The sequence below is a fragment of the Magnolia sinica genome, chromosome 15 (genome assembly GCF_029962835.1).
Source record: "Magnolia sinica isolate HGM2019 chromosome 15, MsV1, whole genome shotgun sequence".
Taxonomy (NCBI): Eukaryota; Viridiplantae; Streptophyta; class Magnoliopsida; order Magnoliales; family Magnoliaceae; genus Magnolia; species Magnolia sinica.
This window is the reverse complement of record NC_080587.1, coordinates 49,256,073-49,270,238: the sequence shown is the minus strand read 5'-3', so window position 1 is coordinate 49,270,238 and position 14,166 is coordinate 49,256,073. Positions and strand designations below refer to the sequence as shown.

The 14,166-nt window shown below is 42.1% G+C and overlaps 1 protein-coding gene across 1 annotated transcript in view; it reads right to left on the bottom strand.

Annotated features, from left to right (window-relative positions):
• Window positions 1–14,166, bottom strand: part of LOC131226926 (leucoanthocyanidin reductase-like) — a 105,672-nt gene that overhangs the window by 44,400 nt on the left and 47,106 nt on the right. The gene's annotated exons all lie outside the window — the stretch shown is intronic.

Here is a 14,166-nt window from a genome sequence, read left to right as displayed (position 1 = left end):
AATGATGTAGTGGAAAGGAAAAATAGAGTGCTTCAAGAAATGGCAAATGTAATGCTAAATAGTATGAAGCTTCCTAAAAATCTTTGGGCTGAAGCCATAAATATTGCTTGTTATATAATTAACCGTGTTTGTACTAGAAGATCAAATAGTAAAACTGCTTATGAAATGTGGTTTAATAAGAAGCCTACTGTCAAATACTTTCGATTTTTTGGCAGTAAGTGCTACATCTTGCGCGATCGAGAAAATCTAGGTAAATTTAACACCAAAAGTGATGAAGGGATATTTTTAGGGTATGCTCTAAATAGTCAAGTGTATTGGGTTCTTAACAAGAGGATTGGTGTAATTCAGGAATCTATTAATGTTGTCATAGATGATCATCTGAATACATCTACCACTAGTTTAGAAGATGATGAAGTCTCATTAATTGATAAACCGGACTCTTCATCCAGTCGAAATAATGACACTGAACCACGATCAGTTAAAGACCATCCAGCTAATCAAATCCTTGGAAACCCTCTCACTGGTGTGCGCACTCATAAACAATTAGAAGATATGTGCAACTACGCGTGCTTTTACATGTCAAATAGAACCGGCTAACGTAAAAGAAGCCCTTACTGATGAAAACTGGATTGTAGCAATGCAAGAAGAGCTCAATCAGTTTGTTCGAAATGATGTATGGCATTCGGTTCTTAGAACTAATGATAAACATATAATTAGAACCAAGTGAATTTTTAAAAATAAGTCTGATGAATTAGGTAACATTATAAGAAATAAGGCGAGACTAGTTGTATAAGGGTACACACAGATAGAAGGCATCGATTATGATGAAACCTTTGCCCCAGTAGCTTGTCTTGAATCTATCAGACTGTTCATATCCATTGCCTGTTATAAAAATTTTAAAATACATCAAATGGATGTCAAGGGTGCTTTCTTAAATGGTGATCTACATGAGGAGGTATTTGTAGAATAACCTAAAGGTTTTGAAGACCTTAAACATTCTAACCATGTTTATCAATTGAAAAAAGTACTCTATGGTTTAAAACTAGCTCCCAGGGCATGGTACGAAAAGTTGACTAAGTTTCTGCTAAGTCATAACTTTATAATGGAATGTGTTGATAAGATACTGTTTGTAAAGAAATACAATGATCACATTCTAATAGTGCAGATATATGTTGATGACATTACCTATGGATCTACTTGTGCTAACATGTCTGTTGAGTTTGCAGAATTAATGAAGTCCAAGTTTGAAATGAGCATGGTAGGAGAATTGAACTATTTTATTGGTCTGGAAGTGAAACAACTTGCTGATGGGATATTTATCTCTCAAACCAAGTATGCCCTAAACTTGGTGAAAAAATTTAGATTTGAGAGCGGTAAGAACTTTGATACTCCTATGAGTACGACACTGAAACTCTCTAAGGATTCAACAAGTAAATGTGTAGATACTAAGTTGTATTGTAGTATGATAGGTAGTTTATTATATTTAACTACGAGCTGACTTGATATTGCATTCAGCGTAGGTATTTGTGCTAGATATTAATCAGACCCTAAAGAGTCACACCTGATTGCTGTTAAGCGCATTTTGCGATATGTTGCTAGTTCAGCTAATCTTGGTCTCTGGTATCCACATGATACTAGTGTGCAGTTAGCTGGTTACATGGATACAGATTGGGTTGGTAACATTGATGATCATAAATTGACCAGTGGTGGTTGTTTCTATATCTGGAACTGTTTGGTTTCTTAGTTAAGAAACAAAGTTTCGTATCTTTCTCCACAGCTGAGGCTGAATATATTACTGCCGGTAATGCATGCACTCAGTTAGTGTGGATGAAGAGAATGCTAAGTGATTACGGAATTGTACAAGAATCTATGGTTTTATATTGTGACAATTCAAGCGCAATTAATATTTTTAAAAATCCAATTTAGCATTCACAAACCAAGCATATTGACATTAGATATCATTATATTCGTGAATTGGTAGAAGACAAGATAATTTCATTAGAATCTATTCAGACCGAGAATCAACTTGCAGACATATTCACAAAACCGCTCGACAAAAACAGGTTTACAAAATTGAAATTTGATCTTAGTATGTGCAATATGAACTGTTGATGTGTGTCTATTTGTATCATAATGTATATATTTATTATTTTAAAATTTTATTCAAATAGATGTAAAATTGCATATTTTCAGTTGTGCATGACCAGTCGAGTACACACTCGACCAGTTGAGTATGTACTCGACCAGTCGTGAATCTTGGATTTTACTTTTTATTTGGGGAAAAACACCTTTTCATTCACTTGGTTCTTCTTCTCCAACATGCCCTACCATGACCAGTTGAACCCATCTTTAATTCCTCCATGGTTAGTGCATCATTTTCAATTTTCTTGTAGATTTGAGTTCTTTGCACTTCCATTTCCTTATTTGTGTTGTTTATTTTAAGGTTTATGGTTGTTTTGAGGGTTTTCTAGCTTAAAATCTAATTTACTTGAAACGCTTCTTACCTCTTTTATAATCCTTGTATTCCTTGATTTTCTTGTTGCAATAGAGAGTAGAAATAAGAAGAAAGGATTTCGTGGTCCCTCTTCTTCTCATTCCGCTCCTATCACGGTGCACCATCTTCGGTCACTCAAGGTATATCCCGAGTATGCGTGGGATATTTGCTTCCACAACGTGAGAGTTGAACGGACAGTTAATACTGATCATTTGGCACCATTTAGTATTATTCCACTCCTTTAATCTGTAGGATGGGATAACATTTTACATTGGGGCAGTTGTGCATACCGCTCCATTGTGTAGGCCATGTTTACTTACATTAGTGACTACTCTTCTAAGAATCTAACGTTTACAATTACAACCAGAGAAGGTCCAATTGAAGTGGACCGTTACGTAATTTCTAGACTAATGGACCTTCCAGTTAATGATGACGGTAGTCCTATTCATAAGCTTGTAGCAAAATCATCTGAATATGAGAGAAGAATGCTCACTCAAGTTTTATGCAACATGAATGCGGAATGGAGTTCAGGGAATGCGCTCGCTTCCAAGTTTATGTTACCTAGATACAAGGTTCTCCATCAAATTTTCATTTCAAATGTCTTCCCTAGATCTGGTAACAAACCAAACTTACTACATTCATGGCTCGTATGCTTCATTTGATTATTACTGGTGTTTCTATTTGTCTTCCATCCCTTATCTGTTACATCATTATTCAGTTCCGTCTCCACCCAGGTAATAGCGATATACCTTTTGCCTATCTTATGAATGTAGTAGCCACGCATGGTCTTGTGGCAATGCCTATTGGAGAAGCTCCAATTGACCATCTACTATTCAACAACTCGAACATAAATAAGATGAATTTGAGGTTAGCTCCAGGCCAAGTTGATGTAGGTGCTGGAAGATCAGCTGAAGCAACTAAAGAGAAGGATGCTTTGCCTCTAGATGATATCAATATGGATGACATATTTGATGAGATTGAGTCTGACTCTGTGGCTGATCCTGATTATCAGCCTTCTAACTTTGATATGCATTTGTTATCTCTTGAGAAGAAGGTAGAGGGTATGCGTGTGTCCCAAGAAATGCAATTTAAATATATGCGCAAATATCTTAGGCGCATTAACAAGGGACTACATCAAATAGATCCTTCCATACCTGCTCCTTCTTCTGGTTCAGATTAGTTTTGAATTTATGATATGTAATAACTTTCAAACTTGGATTTCTTTTAACTCTATATGCTTGGACATATTTTCTTGTTTATGTGGACATGTTTTTAATGGTTATCTTGACATTAGTTATATTATCTTAAACTTCTTATTCTTATTACTCAATGCTCTTTTTCTACCCTTATACTTCCATCATTTATACACTCTTTCCTTTGTCATATTGTGACAAAAAGGGGGAGAATTTGTGTTGGTATGTCCATTTAATGATATTGGATTCCATGAAAGATGTGGAATATAGGTGGAGAAGTGGTTGGATCTGTATTTGTTCATATACAGGTACTGCAAGCAATTTCTTCCTTCTCTTGGATTCTATGGAGTAATGTATTAAGGGGGAGTATTTATTTTTGCTGACCAGTTTTTCACTGGTGCATGATTCCTTATTGATCTAACTGGTGCATGATTCTTTATTGATCTAACTAGTGTATGATTCTTTATTGATCTAACTGGTGCATGATTCCTTGGCCTTGGTTTGTTTTGTCTCAAATTTGACAAAGGGGGAGATTGTAAATGCTATCTTATATATCTCCTAGGTTTGTCAAATTTTGTTATGCCAAAACCTCTTAGAATTTGTATCTTATTTAGCGGTTATTATAAGATCAACTTCATGTCATCCTTGGCAATCTTACCTACATATAAGTACAAGATTAAAACATTCAAGTACAAGATCAAGAAGTTCAAGTACAACATCAAGAAGTTCACTTTCAAGAACAAGATCAAGAGGTTCAAGAACAAGAAGTTCAAGTACTAGATCATTTCATGCCCCAAACTCGGAAACCTGGGTCACAAAATTCCCGATTGCCGAATCCGGTGCCGACAGCCTCCGTAGTACCCTATTCTTGGCTCCTAGCGCCCATGTGCCAGATTCCAATCCTGGGATCCTACAAGGAGGATTTTCGACATGATTTTGTCTCATAAGAAGCATAACCGCAAGTATACCCAAATCACAAGAACAACATCATCACCACATATCCACTAATAAAAATATTTGAGTACAATGTTAAAAGAGAAATACATACATATAATAAAATCTCCACTAAGCTTGGCCACATGCACCTGCTCCTTCTCAGCTACGACTATGTCCAGACCTCATCTGCACACATCTATCGTGCATAAGCTTATAGAAGGCTTAGAGGGTGGTTTATGTGTGTGCGTAAGAAAGGTACTAAGCATGCAAATATTAGAGTAAGCGGAAATACTAGCAAGTTCATATAAATGTCATCAACCTCATCCAGGATATGCGATGCAAAAACATAGCAAGCCAATGTCATATATTGAGAAAGTAATGTGGAAACATAATGAGTCAAATATCAGACATCGAGGATGCAATACAATATGCAATTCTAAAGAGCTATGAATACCATCAACCTCATCTATGTCATATAAATGCAAAACATATCAACCTAAAATGCCAGATGCTGCAGATATAATGCAAAATGTGGTGCAAATCAAATAACCAAGTTGGAGTGTGAAGTCGGGATGATAGTACGTAGTATCGCAGGCTAAGGGGTCCATCACAAGGGACTTCTATCCATACCAGTCCCATACCTAAATTTGGATAGATAAACTCAACGTGGTAAACTCCTGATCTCAGGTTGGTCGCGCGCCCCAACTGAAATCCTGACCACTGCGAAGGTACACATAATGACTTGATTGTGCACCACCAGCCCTAGTGGACCGTGAATGAATGAATGAATGAATGAGTAAAATGCTGAGTATGCAACTCTTGCTCCACAAATCAATATTGTACATCTCTGGGATCATCATCGGGGTCTAGTACCCTCCAAACTGGCTACCACCCTGGCCGGCTGCGTAGCCCAACGAGTGGAAAAGACCTCATTACCTGCCTGCTAGCAGTATACCAATGCCTACCCGGTTCGTCGAGAGTGGACCTAGTTGGGAGCTGGTTAAACTCAGCCTAGCTTACAGCCCCCTCACTTGGACAGATAAGGCTGTACCCCTCCCAACCTACCATAAAACAATTGAAGACGCAACTTACTGGTATTCGACAGTTAGGCGCTCATGTATCCACTCAGTCTAGACGTTGGAGCATCTCCTGGCCACGAAGGTTTAAAGACTTTCACCCATGGACATCTAAAGTGGACAGATGCTTGAACTAAAAATTTATAGTGTCCCATATGGCCATCCACGACATGCCTGTGGATGCCATAGCCCTGATGTCATTTGGGTGTACAGTAATCACAATCACACAATGCGAGATGCAGGAGTCACGCGGTCTAATCATGCATCAATCCTACACATACCGTGCGCTCATGTGGGATAACTCCACCTAGTAGGGAGTCCCATAAACTACCTTCACTATGACATATGCAGTGTTCAATCACATCTTATAACAAACATACAGATGATGCGTGTGGGTATGTATCATGATGCTAAGCTGTCACATACTCATAATCGGTATCAATAACCGGCCTCAACAATCAGCCTCGATATCCGACCTCGATAATCGGCCTCGACGATCGACCTCTACAATTGGCCTTGATGATCGGCCTCGACAATTAGCCTCGATGATAGGCTTTGACAATCGGCCTCAATATTCAGCCTTGATAATCGACCTCGACAATTGGAATTGGCCTATACATTTGACATCGACAATCGGAATCGGTAGCGACAATTGGAATCGGCCAATACATTCGGCCTCGATAATCGGAATCAGTCTCGATAATTGGCCTATACAATTAGAATCGGCCTCGACAATCGGAATCGGCCTCAATAATTGACTTATACATTCGGCTTCGACAATCGAAATCGGCCTTGATAATTGGCCTATACAATTGGAATCATCCTCGATGATCGGCTTCAATAATCATAATCGGCCTCGACAATTGGAATCGGCCTATACAATCGGAATTAGCCTTAATGATCGGCCTCGATGATCGAAATCGACCTCGATAATTGGAATCAGCTTATACATTTGACCTCGACAATCGGAATCAGCCTCGATAATTGGCCTATACAATAGGAATCGACCTCGATGATTGGCTTCGACAATCGAAATCGATGTCGACAATTGGCCTCGACAATCGAAATCGGCCTCCATAATCGGCATATATAATCAAAATTGTCCTTGATAATCGGAATTGGCCTCGATAATCGGCCTATACAATCAGAATCGACCTCGATAATTGGAATCGGCCTCATAGATGAGAGGCCGATGATGGACCAAGCAATATCAATGGGGCCTAGTCGTTTGGGTTAAGCCATTAGAGAATGATGAGAATGGGCCTAACCAAGCCTAAGGGAAGGTCACAATGTGGACATTTAACCATCACTGTCCATCAATGTGGACATTCAACCAACATTGCTCCCAAGGAATGGCCCACATAGGGCCAAACGTATAGTGGGCCCATGGCCTCACACAAGGGCCTCACACACAACATAATGGGCCTCTTACAAAGGGCATAATACACAACATAATGGGCCACATACAATCTCAACGGGCCTCATACAATCATAATGGGCCTTACTATATGGGCCTCACATATCATAATGGGCCGCATCACATGAGCTTCATATACAACACATCGGGCCTCATCATATGGGCCTCATATACAGTCAAGTGGGCCGCATCACATGGGTTGCATATACATCGAGTAGGCCACATCAATGGGCCAATATACATCAAGTGGGCCGCATCACATGGGCCGCATATACATCGAGTAGGCTGCATTAATGGGCCACACCAATGGGCCTCATAAGTGGATGACATAGATGAGACACGTTCAACATGGTGGGCCCTGTGATTACACAATAGGTGGGCCCATCGATCAAGTCCGGATGGTGTGGATTATACAACACATACATCATCATGGGATCCTCGTCCCACATGGACGCCGTGGACGGACACACATGCATCATATCGGACCCACTGTCCAGATCATGGTGGGCCACGTCCAAAAGAGAAATGAATGGACGGCTTGGAATAAAACACATATATTATGGCTAGCCGCACAAGGCAGGGCAAAAACACATACATCACTGTGCGTCCCTCATCGCACCGTCCAAATGGACGGTGTGGATAGAAAATACATACATCAAGGTGGGTCCCATAAGCATGGCCCACCAGAGATTTAAATCTACCTCAATCTTAGATGGTGTGGATGCGCCACACGTGTGGCCTAACTCTACCATTTAGAATACTAGACAGTGTGATATACACAGATAGATCAAGGTGGTTCCCACCGTCCAAGGTTTGGACGGTGCGGATTCCACATATGATGGGTCCCACACATGGCAGGTGGGCTTACACATGATGGACAACGTGGATGGAATGCATACATCAAATAGGGCCCCACCATCTAGCTTATCTAGATTACAGAGATAGAACACATACATCTGAAGTGGGTTCCACCGTCCTATGGTGTGGACGGTGTGGATTCCCACATAAATCTCAGCAGGCCTCACCATCCTATGCTGGTTTAGACGGTGGGGATGAATACATGTCACAGGGTGGCACCACGTAGGTGGGCCACCAGATATGTTTATATATATATCATATAGTGTATATATATATATTACTATATAATATGATATTATATATTTATTTATTATTTTTTCTTATTTGATGGAACAGCAACGTCCAGGCCCTAGACGGCCTGGATGTTACATCATGGTGGGGTCCACAACCACGTCCAATGATTGGATGGTGTGGATACCATGCATGTATAATAGGTATGGGGCTAGTGGGTCCCACGTGGTCTGGCCCACCCATTACATATATAATATATTATTTTATTCTATTTTATTATATATTTATTTTTTATAAAATCGTCCAAGCTCTGGATATGAGCTGGTATTTGTGTTTTCCCTCATCTAGGCCCCACCGTCCAGATGGTCTAGATGGGGCACGTATGACAGGTGGGTCCCATGGACCAGGCTGACATTTGTGTTTTCTCTTCAACGGGCCTATCCAAAACAAACAGGCTGGATGATCCATTTGGATGGGCAGTCTAGCAACAGGTGGGCACCAAATGTGGACAGCACGTGGCCCGCTTAAATGGATGGCGTGGATCATCATACAATTTTAATAGTGTGTTAACAAACCAGAGAGAGAGAGAGAGAGAGAGAGAGAGAGAGAGAGAGAGAGAGAGAGAGAGAAACATGATGGAGGGGAGGGACCCCGCTACTATGGGCCCTCCTTATCTTAAAATGGATACATTAAATGGGTCTCATCGAATGTGGACCTTAAATTAAAAATCAAGATGTAGCACTATGATCACCCATCGACTGGCCTTCTTCTTTAGCTCCTTGGACTCCTCGGCTCCTAAGCTCCTTCTTTAATGAAAGATGATGAAAGTTGGATGGCTAGGATGGGAGATGAGGGGGTAGGAAGGTGGGCCACACTCTTAGCTCTCTCTTGGGGAGTTTGAATGTTTCCACCCCTTTGGTTGCTTACGAGTGAAGAGAAAAATGAGAGAGAGAAAGAGAGTGATGGGTGATGGACGAGTGATGGGTGTGTAAGAGATGGGTATGGGTTTGGTTGACTTTGGGTGAGAGAGGGATGTGTAGGGTATGGGTTGTACTTGATTGATTGATGGATTGATGTGATGTTTGGTAGAGATTCTCTCAGAATTGCAAATGCACGGCATTTCTTCGAGATCGGCACGGGCCCACATCTCCTTGCCCGGGTATCGCATCGGCGCACGAGACGCGACGTCGGAACCGCAGCGACGGCGTCGTCGCTAGGGTACAAGTTTCTAGTTGTGTCGACTTCGATATACAAGACTTAGGTTCATGTACATTATCAATTATAGGTCGCGGGTCACCGGAATTCGAGGATCGTGGAAGTCTACGGAACGGTACGGTCTAGAATATGAGCCTTATAGCTCTCTCCTCGTAATAAAATTTCATCCTCGAAATTTACAGAACAGATAAGGGAAAAGGAAGTATCATCATATTTATATGTCAAGGTACAATCAGTTTACAAAAATATGGGAATAGTTCTCTCTCTAATGTCAACCTCATGCTCCCAAGATGCCTCATCAACACTATGGTGACCCTTACTGAACCTCAGACCCTGGATTAGAAACGATCGAAACTGGGATACTTTATAGCCTCTTCATTTCATCAATGACTAATTTAACAAGATGGTCTTAATGCCTGGTCGTGTGAATCGTCGGTGACTCCTCCTGACGACTAAGTGTCCTGCTAAGCTGCATAAAACCTGCCATAGGTCTGCTGGGGAGGTGTATGTTCCCCCCCAAAGAGGTCGTTCCTGTTGAAAAATGGGGGCACTCATGCTTACGATGCCTCGTCTCACCACATTTGAAGCAAACGCCCATGAACGACCTCTATGGTGGTGCTGAAGGTGCTGCTGGCACTCGAAAGGATGGACAATTCCTGTGCCTCTACGGCCATCGACGTTGGTGCTGTTGGGAACTACAAGAGGGGTCTTCCTCTTTCAATCTCCTCTGTGATCACAAACCCTCTGCAAATCGTTCCATTCTGCCTCGTAAATCTGGGCCCTCTGAACTACCTACTCAAAGGTCGGGAGCATGTGTCCGACGATAGGACTCCTAAGGCCAAAACGTAATCTGTTCTCAAAATGATGGGCCTTTTGCTCCCATCATCAACCAAATATGGAGCGAACCTCGATAGTGCCACGAAATGAGCCGCATACTGTACCATAGACATGTCTCCCTGCACCAAGGTTTCAAACTCTAACGCTCGCTGCAGACGAAAGTGGTCGAGAAAGTATTGTTGGTCGAATCGGTCAATAAAATCCTCCCATGTCCAGACAAAGTCAGCTCCTACAACACGGGTGATGGAGGTCCACTAGTGCTAGGCCTCACCCTAGAGAAGAAATACGGCTAACCAGACCTGCTACTGGGTCGTACATCCTATCATATCAAAAATCTTCTCCACTTCGGAGCGCCATCCCTCTGCTGCTGTCAGGTCTGACTCGCCCTAGAAACCTGGTGGATTGAGCTATCGAAACTCTTGGAGAAGGGCACTCACGCGCTTCTGCTCTACCTGGGCTGGGGAAACAGTCGGTCACCTACCTTGCCTCTGAAGGGTGGCAGTCATGGCCTATAGCATTTACTGAAGCTGATCTGCACTCATAGGCACTGTTGGGGTTGTGTTAGACTTAGATGGAGGTTGCTTGGGTCACTCGCTTGGATGCCATGTCTTACAAGAAGGAACAAGGGCCTATTATCCTCGAACACTCTCGAATATACACACAATGGTGAGCTATATCAAAAAATCTCTAAGTTATTCAAACTCGAGGACCTAATCATTTTAAGTTCTCAGCAATCATAGAGTGTAAGGTATCTATCAACAGATATGTGATGTTATCCTCAAGTATTCCCAAGTTATGCTCTGATACCAACTTCTCTCATGCCCCAAACTCAGTAACCAGGGTCACAAAATTCTCAATTGCCGAATCTAGTGCAGACAGCCTCTGTAGTACCTCATTCTCATCTCCTAGTGCCCATGCGCTAGATTCTGATCCTGGGTCCTACAAGGAGGATTTTTGACATGAATTTATCTTATAAGAAGCATAACCGCAAGTATACCCAAATCACAAGAACAACATCATCACCACATATCCACTAATAAAAACATTCGAGTATAATGCTGAAAGGGAAATACATGCATATAATAAAATCTCCATAAAGCTTGGCCGCATGCTCCTACTCTTGCTTAGCTATGACTGCGTCCAGAAGTCACCTGCACGAATGTATCGTGCATAAGCTTATAGAAGGCTTAGAGGGTGGTGTAAGTGTGTGCACAAGATAAGTACCAAGCATACAAATATCAGAGTAAGTGGAAATACTAGCAAGTCTATATAAATTTCATCAACCTCATCTAGGATATGCGATGCAAAAACATAGCAAGACAATGTCATATATTGAGAAAGTAATGTGGAAACATAATGAGTCAAATATTAGACATCGAGAATGCAATACAATATGTAATTCTGAAGAGCTATGAATACCATCAACCTCATCTAGGTCATATAAATGCAAAACATAACAACCTAAAATTCTAGATGCCGTGGATGAAATGCAAAATACGGTGCAAATGAAATAATCAAGCTGGAGTGTGAAGTCGGGATGATAGTACGTAATATCATAGGCTATGGGATCCATCACAAGAGACTTCTATCTAAACCAATCCCATACCTAAATTTGGATAAATAGACTCAATGTGGTAAACTCTTAATCTCAGGTTGGTCGTGCACCCCAACCGAAATTCTGGGCACTGCGAAGGTACACATAATGACTTGATTGCGCACCACCAGCCCGAGTGGACAGTGAATGAATGAATGAATGAATAAAATGCTGAGTATGCAACTCCCGCTCCACAAATCAGTACTGTATATCTCTGGGATCATCACTGGGGTCTAGTACACTTCAAACTGGCTACAGCCCGGCCGGCCACGTAACTTAGAGAGTGAAAAGGACCTCACTACCCGCCTGCTAGCAGTATACCAATGCCTACCCGGCTCGTTGATAGTGGACCCATTTGGGAGCTGGTCAAACTCAGCCTAGCATACAACCCCCTCACTTGGGTGGATAAGGCCACACCCCCTCTTAACCAACCACGACATAGTGGGAGACGCGACCTACTAATATTCAGCACTTGGGCGCTCATGTATCCACTCTGTTTAGACGTTGGGGTGTCTCCTGGCCATGAAGGTTTAAGGACTTTCACCCAAGGACATCCAAAGTATCCAGATGCTCGAACTAAACATTTTCGGTGTCCTATCTGGCCATCCACAACATGCCTATGGAGGCCATAGCCCTGATGTCGTTAGGGCGTATAATAATCACAATCACATAATGCAAGATGCAAGAGTCACGCGGTCTAATCATACATCAATACTTCGCATACCGTGTGCTCATGTGGGATAACTCCACCTATCATGGAGTCCCATAAACCACCTTCACTATGACATATGCAGTGGTCAATCACATCTCATAAAAAACATGTAGATGATGCATATGGGTATGTATCATGATGCTAAGCTATCACATACTCATAATTGGTATCAATAACCGGCCTTAGCAATCAGCCTCAATGACAATTGGCCTCGATATCTGGCCTCATAATCAGCCTCAATGATCGGCCTTGACTATCGGCCTCGACAATCGGCCTCGATGATCGGCCTTAACAATCGACTTATACATTCGGCCTCGACAATCAGAATAGGCCTTGATGATCGAAATCGACCTTAATGATTAGAATCAGCCTCGACAATCGGAATCGACCTCGATAATTGGCTTATACACTCGGCCTTGACAATCAGAATCAGCCTGGATAATCAGCCTTTACAATCGAAATCGGGCTTGATGATCTGAATCAGCCTCGACAATTAGAATCAGCCTCGATAATTGACCTATACATTCGACCTCGACAATCGAAATTGACCTCGATAATCAGCCTATACAATTGGAATCGGCCTCAAAGATCGGCTTCGACAATCAGAATCGGCGTTCACAATCGACCTATACAATCAGCCTCGACAATCAGAATTGGCCTCGATAATCGGCCTATACAATCAGAATCGGCCTTGATGATTAACCTCGATGATCAGAATCGGCCTCAACAATTAGAATTGGCCTATACATTCAGCCTCAACAATTGGAATCGGCCTCGATAATTGGCATATACAATCAAAATTGGCCTCGATGATCGGCTTCGACAATCGGAATCAGCGACGGCAATCGCCCTATACAATCGGCCTTGATAATCGGATATGGCCTCGATAATCGGCCTATACAATCAGAATTGGCCTTGATAATCGAAATTAGCCTCGATAATCGGCCTATATAATCGGAATCGACCTCGATAATCAGAATCAGCCTCAAAAATTGACCCATACAATCGGAATCGGCCTCGATAATCGGAATAAGCCTCATAGATGAGCGGCCAATGATGGACCAAGAAATATCAATAGGGCCCAATCGTTTGGGTTAACCCATTAGAGAATAATGAGAATGGGCCTAACCAGGCCTAAGGGAAGGTCATAATGTAGACATTTAACCATCATTGTCTATCAATGTGGATATTTAACCAACATTGCTCCCAAGGAGTGTCCCACATAAGGCCAAACATATAGTGGGCCCATGGCCTCACACAAGGGCCTTACACACAATATAATGGGCCTCTCACAAAGGGCGTAATACACAACATAATGGGCCACATACAATCTTAACGGGCCTCAATGGACCTTACCATATGGGCCTCACATATCATAATGGGCCGCATCACATGGGCTTCATATACAACACATCGGGCCTCATCATATGAGCCTCATATACGTCAAGCAGGCCGTATCAACGGGCCCCACCAATGGGCCTCATATACGGTCAAGTGGGTCGTATCACATTGGCCGCATATACATCGAGTAGGCCACATCAATGGGCTAATATACATCAAGTGGGCCGCATCACATGGGCCGCATATACATCTGGTAGGTTGC